Source organism: Taudactylus pleione, unplaced genomic scaffold (genome assembly GCF_031769625.1).
Source record: "Taudactylus pleione unplaced genomic scaffold, aTauple2 ptg000755l, whole genome shotgun sequence".
In the NCBI taxonomy this organism is placed as follows: domain Eukaryota; kingdom Metazoa; phylum Chordata; class Amphibia; order Anura; family Myobatrachidae; genus Taudactylus; species Taudactylus pleione.
In genome coordinates this window covers 2498770-2510000 of record NW_028285157.1, presented here as the reverse complement: position 1 = coordinate 2510000, position 11231 = coordinate 2498770, and the positions used below count along the sequence as shown (strand labels likewise).

Here is an 11231-nt window from a genome sequence, read left to right as displayed (position 1 = left end):
CTGCGGCCCGTCCCCTCGACCCGCGCGCCGGCCCCCCGGACCCCGGAGGGACGCGGCGGCCGGGCGCCCGGACACCAGGGCCCCAGGGCGTCGGTTTTCTTTTCCCCCCCCCCCCACCGGAACGCAGAGTACCCCTGCCGACCGAGAAAGAGAGAGAGAGAAAAAAAAAAAGCCATGACTCTCAGCGGTGGATCACTCGGCTCGCGCGTCGATGAAGAACACAGCTAGCTGCGAGAATTAGTGTGAATTGCAGGACACATTGATCATCGACACTTCGAACGCACCTTGCGGCCCCGGGTTCCTCCCGGGGCTACGCCTGTCTGAGGGTCGCTCCCCCATCCATCGCCCGCCCGCGCCCCGGCGCGGCGCGCGGCGCCGCTGGGGCCGTCGCAGGCCAGCCCGTCTCCGTCCCCCCCCCTCCCCGGAGCGCGTGGCCGGCCTTCGTCCCCCCAAGAGCAGACCCCGCCTTCCCCTCGGCGAACCCCGGTGCGCGCCCACCCTCCGAGAGCGCAGCGCGGTTGCCTGCGACCGACGCAGGGCTGCCGCCGGCCCGGGTGGGCCGAGAGAGCGAGGGCGAGGGCGGGAGGCAGCGAGGCGGCGGCGGGGATCCCCCCCCTCCGTCCGCCCGCCCGTCCGCTCTCCCGACTGAGACCTCAGATCAGACGTGGCGACCCGCTGAATTTAAGCATATTACTAAGCGGAGGAAAAGAAACTAACCAGGATTCCCCCAGTAACGGCGAGTGAAGAGGGAAGAGCCCAGCGCCGAATCCCCGCCCGCCCGGCGGGCGCGGGAGATGTGGCGTACGGGAGACTGGACCCACCCCGGCGTCGCTCGGGGGCCCAAGTCCTTCTGATCGAGGACCAGCCCGCGGACGGTGTTAGGCCGGTGGCGGTTAACGGCTACCCCAGCCAACTTCTTTAAAAACCATCCAATGATTTTTGGGGTTCACCAACTATTGAAAAAGGCTACAGTAGTAGCCAAAGCCGATTGCTGCTCTCCTTCTCTGGATTTGTGATTTCAGGTCTCCATCCACACTCCACGCTGACAGCGGTCCTTTCTTTGCTCATTACAACTGATGACCATTGCGGTTGCAAGGGACCGGCAGCCTGCTGGAAACTTGATCACACTGCAATACAGAGCATTCCTGAGATGCGGGTGAGCCACCTTGCCAATGCCGCCTGGAGGTGCTAATAAGAGACAATAATCAGCATTGGACTGCTAGTACGCGCACAGGCTCCATGCAATTGAGGTGATAAGAAAGCGATGCTCCATATGTATAATTGACATCCTTTCACATTGACTGTGTGAGTAACGTGCAAATACTATACATGTTTTCCTTTTGAAGTGGATCATATGCACTTTTCCTATATGCTTTGTTGCTGAGTTGCTGTTTTGGATACACATGATAATAGCACTGGACATATAAAACAGCATTTTTCTAGAAGAACAATCTTATAATATTTCTTATTTGCCTGAGTACACAGATGTGGTAATAAGAACTGCAATATTTTGGTCTTTTTTTGACTCATTTTGGACATTTCTGTCTGTGAAATGAACCTTTTTTAGAAAGCTACATTTTTTACTAATAGTCTGATCAACCCTTTCTAACTATTTTTCATAAAAATGTTTTCTTGTTCCTAGGAAAAGAATATATGCTTTTTTCTTATTAAAGTTTATGTGCAATGAATTGTATTTTTTATTGATAATAATGTGGTTATTGTATTAATAAAACCTAGATAAATTTCTATATGTGACTGTATTAGTGTCTCAGTAGGGGTACCTAAGCGCAGTATACCATTTCTTTAGTTTGCTGCTTGGGAGGTTGGCAAATATCTCTTTTTACTGCTGCATGTGCATCTGATTCCTTGATTGGGGTAAACGCTGCTTTTTTATTTATTCTCCAACTATTATAGAAGATTTATTTAGAATTTTTCCACAGTGGTTGCACCTATCACGGCTCTCACAAAGAAAGGTTTTAATCCGTCTCGTTGTTCACCTACAGCTAGAGCAGCTTTTCAAAATCTTAAAACTGATTTTGCCATAGCTCCGATACTACGCCAGTCATAACTTGAACAACCTTTTATTTTGGAGGTAGACGCTTCCTCCGTAGGTGTGGAAGCAGTGCTATCACAAACTGCTGATGATGGGAAGAATCATCCATGTGGATTCTTCTCTTGCAAGTTCTCTCCGGCTGAGAATAATTATGCCATTGGAGACCAGGAGCTACTAGCTATGCGCCTAGCCTTGGAAGAATGGAGACACCACTTGGAAGGTGTGAAATTTCCAGTTACCATTAAAACGGATCACAAGAACCTGATTTATCATCAGACTGCCCATCGTCTAAATGCCAGACAGGCTCGCTGGTCCCTCTTCTTCTCCCAGTTTGATTTCAAGCTTCAATTTCAACCTGGAATCTTGAATAAAAAGGCTGACGCTCTCTCTCGATCCTTTTTGTCTCCTTTGGAAGAAGAGGATCAACCACAAGTACAGACGATATTGGATCCTCTTGTCTTTGCTCCCACTCAAATCCTGTCTCCTCCTCCTGGCAAGATTTTTGTAGTTCCTCAATTATGGGAAAAATTATTGACATGGACCCATTCTTCTCTTTTTGCTGGTCACTTGGGCATTCTCAAGACATTAAAATTTTTACAGCATTCTTACTGGTGGCCCACTATGAGGGAGGATGTTCAAAATTGTATTGTGGCTTTTGCCAAATGTGCCCAACATAAGTCCAATCGTAACAAAGTTGTTGGTCCACTGTGCCCTCTACCTGTGCCGGACGCCCCTTGGACTCATCTTTTGATGGATTTTATTTCTGAATTACCACCCTCCAAGGGTCACAATACCATTTGGGTTGTAGTCGGACGGTTTTCTAAGCTGGCCCACTTTATCCCTTTAATCGGTCTTCCTTCTGCTCCTCAACTAGCAAAGGTATTCATTCGAGAAATCTTCCAACTTCATGGCTTGCCTAAAGATATTGTATCTGCCCATAGGGTACACTTTGTGGCAAAGTTTTGGAGGGCTCTCTATGCTTCCTGTGGCATTAAATCGAAATTCTCATCTGCCTATCACCCTCAAACCAATGGCCAAACAGAAAGGGTGAATCAGGAGTTGGAGACATTCATCAGACTCCTTGTGTCCTCTTCTCAAGATGATTGGATCAATTTATTACCCTGGGCAGAATTTGCTCACAATTTCAGATACCATTCCTCTTCAAATTCCACTCCATTCTTTACAGTGTACGGTAAACATCCACGGGTGCTAGATTTCCAAGAATTACCACCATTGGAAGTTCCTGTTGTCACGAGATTGGTAGGTTCTATCTCAACTATGGAAAGATATTCACCGCTCTTTGAAAAAGAATTCTTCTAACTACAAGAAATTTGCTGATCGGAAATGTCTCGCCATTCCCCTTCTGAAGGTTGGAGACAGGGTGTGGCTCTCTTCCAAGAATATCTAAAGGTTCCAAGTATGAACTTTGCCCCTTGCGTCATTGGACCATATCGCATTCTAAAGGTCATCAACCCTGTGGTCTATAAATTGGAACTCCCTTTGCAGTTGACAATCTCCAACACCTTTCATGCATCCTTGCTTCAACCATTGTTTCTTAGTCAATTGCAGCATTCTCCACCCAAGACACCTCAAGTACAAACTCTCTGGGGAGTTGAATTTGATGTTGAGAAAATCCTTGATTCTTGGCATCACTCTACTTGCCATCAATATCTGATCAATTGGAAAGAGTACGGACCTGAAAAATTGACTTGGATTAAGGCCTCTGATGTCCATGCACCTCTGCTTGTTCGAGCTTTCCACAGAAGATTTCCTGGTAAATATTATGGGTTTCCAGAGTCCACCCTGAAAGGGGGGGTACTGTCAGGTTATGGCCTAGGATCGGCCATTACTCACCCCAGCACTGGCTTCCTCTGATCCCTCGTGTGGGCAGAAGTCAGGTGCTAAGCATTATGCCTAGGGGCCATGTGGACATCCATGAGCTGTGCTGTGCCTTGGTTGCTGCAATTTCCATCATGGACACAGCCATGACAGTCCTCATCACCTGATTACTCTTTTCCCAATGGTTGCATGGTGGTTGTCAGCTGATGCTGTTCACCAATGATCTGCTACCTCAGGGTATATAACCAGCCTCTGGACAGCAGGAAGTTGCCTGTACAATGTTATCGCTACCTTGTGTATACTTGCCATCACCTCATTACAGGTTCCCTTACTGTGATAACCTTGAGTCTCTAAGTGCCATCTCCCTGTGCAACAGTGCATCCGAACATCTTGCCTGTGTGCCATACAAGTGCCATCTTCTTGTGCAACAGTACGTCCAAACATCTTGCCTGTGTGCCATACAAGTGCCATCTCCTTGTGCAAAAGTGCATCCAAACATCCTGCCTATGTTCCATACAAGTACCAATCTCCTTGTGCAGCAGTGTGTCAAAACAATTTGTCTGCGTGCAGTTACAAGTGCCACCTCTTGGTGCAGCAGTGCATCAAAACACCTTGCCTGAGTGCAGTTACAAGTGCCACCTCTTGCTGCAGTAGTGCATCAGAAACACCATGCCTGTGTGCAGTTACAATTGCCACCTCTTTGTGCAGCACTGCAGCAAAAACCCTTTACCTGCATACAATTACAAATACCAGCGCCTTGTGCAGCTGTACTTCTTCCTGAAGTATATCTCTTGGGCCATCATTGTATTATCTCTATTCCCATGGGTATCAGATACCTGACCAAAGGGCTGCGACCTGCCTGCTACGTGCAGCTTAAACCCATATCCCGCTTGGAGGGGGCACTGGTGAACACCTCTCAGTAGGTTAGCCTTCATGCCTTTGGTCAGGTCTCACCAAAATACGATATTCGTAGATGAGGAGATTGTATATACAGGCCCCACACCTCCGATTTCTCCCTCAACCTGGGACCTCAGCTTTCACCCCCCCAGTAGGGGATTTCCCGAAGTCAAACATAACAATGAGGACACAAATGTACACAAATGCATATACTGAAGGAGTGTAGAATTTTCTGTGGGAATCAAATGCTTGAATTTAGATAGGTTTTACAGATGAAAGACTGAAGAATTGAATGTAGCTGATGTGATGTCTAAGTGTCAACACGAAGATTCTGTACATGATCAGAGATTGATAATTCTGAACCCCCAAGTTTTATCCCAGATGGTTGACCCAGTCTTATAATTTACTGGCGAGTTCCTTGTTAGAGAGCAGTGCACTCTGGCACTGTCTCCTCTTCTACTATACATACTGGGTACTGGGACCCAGAATCAGAGGAAGGCACAACCTCAGACCTGATTACATCACTGCTGGGCTACTGCTCATGTGCAGCTGGCACTATCTTTACTGTGTAAATTGTCACAGTAGTGTGTAGATGCACTATACTTGGCTCCTGAGGTGAGACACCTAAATACCACTGTTAACCCATGCAATACCACTTTTCTGCTTACCATGAATACCGATGTGTTACTGCTGTTATCTGTTATCGTGTTGTTTGCAATAATCCCAGCATCCTGGTTAAGAACTCTCTGTGTGGCCTAACAGTCACTTCACATTCCCCTTGACACCTATTATGACCACCACCCCAAAAGGTTATATCAATAGGTTATGGGCCCAGGCACCACAAGAGTGAAATAAACAGAAAGTTTCTGTATTTGAATAAGCATATACAGAAAAAATGCACAGTGCAGAGCAAGCATGACCTTCACCAAACTGAGAGGTTCAGAGAATTACACCACATGGAAGTTTGCTATGGAGATGCAGCTAAAGTGAGAGCACAGGTGAAAAATCACATATAATCTGTGACAATTGAAATTCTGATGCTTTGGATTGGGCCATGGGGACCATATGCACTGCTGTGGAGCAGCACGTGTATTCCATAATTCATGGGAAAGTGTCAGCACATGACATGTGAATAGCCTTGCTGTATGAAGTATGAAGATAAGGGTCTCATGAAGAGAATAAACTTGAGGTCTATGGTACTAAACTGAGCACATGCAAAGACATGAATGAGTACATTGACAAAATCTTCTCTATATTTAAGCAATTGACATCTGTAGGAGTCCAAGTCAATGACGAGGAGGTTGTGATGACAATGCTACAGAATCTAATGCCTGAATTTGGCTTTTTAATGATGGCTATAGAATCCACTGTGATTAAATGATCAATGGAGATTGTGAGAGCTAAACTTTTGCAAATCCAAGGTAGCACACTTTGAGACCAATGGTGAGTGGTGCTCAGCAAAACAAATGTGACAAAAGAATGTGAGGTGCAGCTGGAGAGCCCAGATGTTAAAGGCTTGATATATGGCCTTGAGGGCTGTGGTGACAAAGACCCAGAGAATACCACAGCTCACAGAAAAACAGAACTCTAGATGATGGAATGAGAGTAATTGCTGAGAATCTCTGAAGCACAGGCAGAAACAGGCACAGACGGGCTGACACAATTGACTGTCGGGAACTGGAAGCACACATCAAAAACACTATAGCCGGCAAGCCAGTGATGAACCGGCAGGCTTAAGAAAGGTAATGAACCAATAGGCTAACAGGGCATGTGATTAATGAAATGCAAAGGTGAGGCAGAAGTTTGTGCAGTATTCCCAGTATCACATGTCACAGTCTGGCATCCCAATCTCCTAGCAACTAAAGATACTGTCCCAGTACGGCATGTACATTGCACAGGAACCAAATTTCCAGCTATGTGACTGGCGACCTGGAGAAGGAGAGATCACCGGAGAACAAGTATGTGACAAGGCACACTGGTGACTTGTGACAGTACCCCCACTTGATGAGGGGTTAAGGAACTCCTACAACTGGGCTTGTTGGGGAAGTCCTTGAAAAATCTCTCTATTAGTTTTGGAGCATGTAGAGACTTCTCAGGTACCCAAGAATGCTCCTCTGGTCCATACCCTTTCCAATGGTCCAGAAAGTATAAATGTTCTCTCGTAAACTTGGAGTCCAAAATCTTCTCCACCACAAACTCTTGTCGATCTTGAGTGAGCACAGGAGAAGGTCTTCTCATTTAGATCTAAACCTGGAGAATATTACTGGCTTAAGCAAGTAACAGTGAAAGGTGTTATTAATTTTCAGCATGTTGGGCAACTTAAGCTGGAAGGCCACAGGATTAACTTGAGCCAATATATCTAGGACCAAGCTTCTGAGAAGGCTGATGGAGCTTAATGTTTCTCATAGATAACCAGACCAAATCCCCAACTTTTAATTTACATGGTTTCCAATGTTTATCTGCCAGCATCTTAGAATGCAAAGAAGCTTTGAGGATGCATTGGTGCACCTTGTTCCAGACAGAGTGGAGTCGGGAGACCGAAGATGGAGATGAAGAACTCTTGGTATTGGGTTCAATGGAGTAAGCTCTGGGATGTAGTCTGGTGATGCAGAAAAAAGATGAAACTGCAGAAGATGATTGACATGAATTATTGAATGCAAATTCGGCCATAGGCAAATGGCTCACCCAGTCGTTATGGCACTTGGATATAAAACATCTAAGATCTTGTTTCAGAGACTAATTAATCTGCTCCATCTGCCCATTGGATTGGGGATGATAGCCTGAAGATAAACTAAGACTGATGTCTAAATAAGAACAAAGGAGCTCCCAGAAACAAGCAATAAACTGTGTTCCTCTGTTCAATACGATGTCCAAAGGTAACCCATGGAGCCGGAAGACATGTTGGATGAATAGAGTTAAGAGTTTTTTAGCAGGGGGAGTTTGGTTAACGGAATGAAATGGACCATTTTACTAATCGATCTACCCCAGTCCACATGACAGTACATCGTGAAGAAGAAAGAAGTTCCACCACAAAATCCATAGCAATAAGGGTTTAGAAGGCACTGAGAGTGGCAGTAGAAGGCCAGTGCGGGTGACTCGAGGAGTCTTGTTGTTGCTGGTGCAGATGTCACAGGCCAAAATGAACTCACAAACATCTTCGAATAGGTATGGCCACCATACAGAACCAAGAGTACCCAGGTGACCTGCCACTTTGCCAGAATGAAAATCTGCCAGAACTGTTTCTCTGAGTCTTTTGGGAACAAAAAATAGCCTGGCGGTTTCCCAGATGGAGCTTCCAATTAAAAAAAAATAACAATCTCTTTGTTGCCTCAATGTAAGACAAATATTTATCATTGGTCAGGTCAGTGATCTGATAGTTGGCCCCCTCCAGCCAGTGTCTCCAATCCTCGAGTGCCCATTTAATGGCGAGTAATTTATGATTGCTCACATCGTAGTTTTTCTTGCCAGAAGTGAATCTTCTGGAAAAGAAAGCACAGTTATGCAATTGTTGATCTGTGGATCCTTCTGAGACAATATAGCCCCAATCACAACCTCAGAAGCATTCAACTCCACAACAAATGGAAACTCAGGATTTGGGTGTCGAAGGACAGGAGCAAGAGTAAAAGCAGTCTTTAGATTGCCAAAAGCATGGCCAGCTTGTGTGGACCAATTAACTATCAGCTCCTTTCTTTGTCAACTCCACTATTGGTGCCACAATAGTGGAGAAGGATTTGATGAACCTCCGATAGTAATTTGCAAATCTGAGGAAACGTTGAATTGCCTTAAGAGTCATTGGCCTTACCCAATCCAAAAGCGCCTTCACTTTGCTGGAATCCATATAAAATCAACTGGAGATGATTCACATTTCTCAAACTTGGCATAAATATGATTCTCACAAAGTCTCTGTAGTACCAACTTGACATAATAACAGTGTTTATCAAGTGACTGGGAATAGATCAGTATATCATCATGGTATACTACATAAAATTTGACCCAAAACTCATGGATGACACCATTAATAAGGTTCTGGAAAACTGCCGGAGCATTGGCGAGACCAAATGGCATTACCAAATTCTCGTAATGTCCCGAGTGCATATTGAAGGCTGTTTTCCACTCATCACCCTTTCTGATACGGATCAAGTTGTAAGCCCCCTGGAGGGCTATTTTAGAAAAAATGGTTGCTTCTCTTAACTGGTCAAGGATAACGGAAATCAAAGGTAAAGGGTAAATATTCTTTATGGTAATATTGTTGAGGCCTCGAAAATCAATACAGGATCGGAGTGACTCATCTTTCTTTTCCACAACAAAGAAACCTGTGCCAAGTAGTGACTTGGTTGGACAAATGAAGCCCTCGGCTAATGCTTCTTGGATATATTCGTCCATAGCCTTACTCTCCGGAATAGATAAAGCATATAATCTATCTTTAGGTAGCTTAGCACCAGGAACCAGATCAATCGCACACTCATAAGGCCTACCGTATGTGGGGGAAAAGTATCTGCCTTTTTCATGGAAAAATCATTGAGGAAATCATGATATGAGACAGGCAATTCCAAAGAAGCAGACGATGGGGTAAGTTGTACTGTACGGACTGAAAGAGAAAGACACCTGGATCTGCAATCAGTCAAGAACCGGGTTGTGGTTTCTAAGCCATGGTAAGACAATCGGAGCCAAGGGACAATGTAGCAGGAAAAAGGAGATGGACTCAGTATGTAGAGCTTCCACTGTGAAACAGATGGATGAGGTATAGAAGCTTATAACACCACTGGATAATGGACTACCATCCAGCCCACAGATGGAGATCAGGGCATAAGGACTTCAGATGGAATTGCTAGTGTCTTAAAAAAAAAAAAAAAAATGTGGTAGTAGCTATTTCCTTTCCTAATACATGAATAAGGACAGGTACAAAGAAATAATTTTTGGGAGAAACGGATGAAAGGCCTAGATTTAGTTCTCCTGGCAGATCTAGACCTTGCCTTTTTCCGACTTGGATGGGCAGGAGTTGGCAGTGTGACCTTTACCTCCACAGTAGAGGAAGAGACCAAGGGACTGTCTCCTAAGCTTCTCTTCTGTGGACAAATGAAATGCCCCTATCTGCATAGACTCTCTTTGCTCTGCTGAGGAATCCCAGGTCCTTCTCAACCCTACATTCCCTTATGCAGCGATTAATGTGGATAGCGAGATGCATTAGATTGTACAGGGTCTCAGGCACTGGATGTTGGACCAGGATATCCTTAATTTGTTCAGACAGTACGAGATGAAGTTGACTGTGTAGCACTAGGTCATTCCATCCGCTATCTATGGACCATTTACAGAACTCGGTGCAATAGTCCTCCACCACTTTCCGCCCTTACCTAAGGGATTGCAGATTTGCCTCTGCCATAGCTGCATTATCTGGGTCATCATAGAGGAGACTGAAGGCTTGGAAGAAGGCATCAACTGATTGTAGGGCAGCATGGGTAGAAGGCAAACTGAACGCCCAGGTCTGAGGATATCCTTGGAGCAAGGAGATGACTACACCTACACGCTGAGGTTCAGTTCCAAAAGAAAGAGGTCAAAGTCTAAAATATTACTTGCAGCTCTCCCTGAAATTCAGGAATTCCTTGCGATCCCCCAAAAAGTGGTCTGTCTCCCTGACAGTGGCCTGTGCCAGAAGATCCTCCACTTGCAAGGACAGTTCCTGAACCTTTTGGATGAGAGCTTGGATTTGAGTGGCAAGAATCTGTGCAGGATTCTGGCCAGGATCTATGTCAGTCGTGACTGTTTTTAGGCTTCCTCTAATGTTATGGTCTCCTAGGACTCACCATGTAAAACCTCTAGAATCACTCAGATGAGGTCTTCACCAATAACAGCCACCCACTGTTCCCTTAGAACTGGACACATTCACCAGTACTTAGGTGGCTGCCTGGACTTAACACTAGATAGTAGAGGTTTACACGGTTATCGTAGGACCACTAGATGTTATCTGACTGTAGAATCAAGGGTGAGATTTACAAGGAGGAGTAGACATGGTGTGGCTTTAAGAGCTGATGGATATCCTGGCTGAGTAGCAGCCTAGAGGGGTGAGGTGTGGCCTTGAGTGCCAAAATGTGGCATTTAGAGCCGGGTGCGGCTAGAAAAGCTGATGGGAGTACAGGCTGAGATGCAGCTTTGAAAGCCGAGATGTGTCGAGAGAGCCAATAGAGGTTCCAGAAGAGATGTCGCCTTGAGGGCCGAGGTGCAGCTTTGAGAGCTGGGGTGCAGCTGGAGAGCTGATAGAGGTTTCGGCAGAGATGCGGCCTTGAGGGACGAAGTTCGGCTTGAGTGCCGAGGTGCGACTGGAGAGCCGTGATATTAAAAGCTTGAGATGGGCCTTGAGGGCTGAGGTGCAGCTTCGAAAGCCGAGGTTCGTCTTGAGAGCCAAGGTGTGGCTGGAGAACCCAGATGTTAAATGCTTGAGATGCGG

At 45.8% G+C, this 11231-nt stretch overlaps 1 non-coding gene across 1 annotated transcript; it reads left to right on the top strand.

Annotated features, from left to right (window-relative positions):
* The first annotated feature begins 176 nt into the window (after nt 1-176).
* On the top strand, nt 177-330 carry LOC148477061 (5.8S ribosomal RNA). The gene has a single exon (XR_015872569.1). It is a non-coding gene; the product is annotated as a 5.8S ribosomal RNA (ribosomal RNA).
* The last annotated feature ends 10901 nt before the right edge of the window (nt 331-11231 follow it).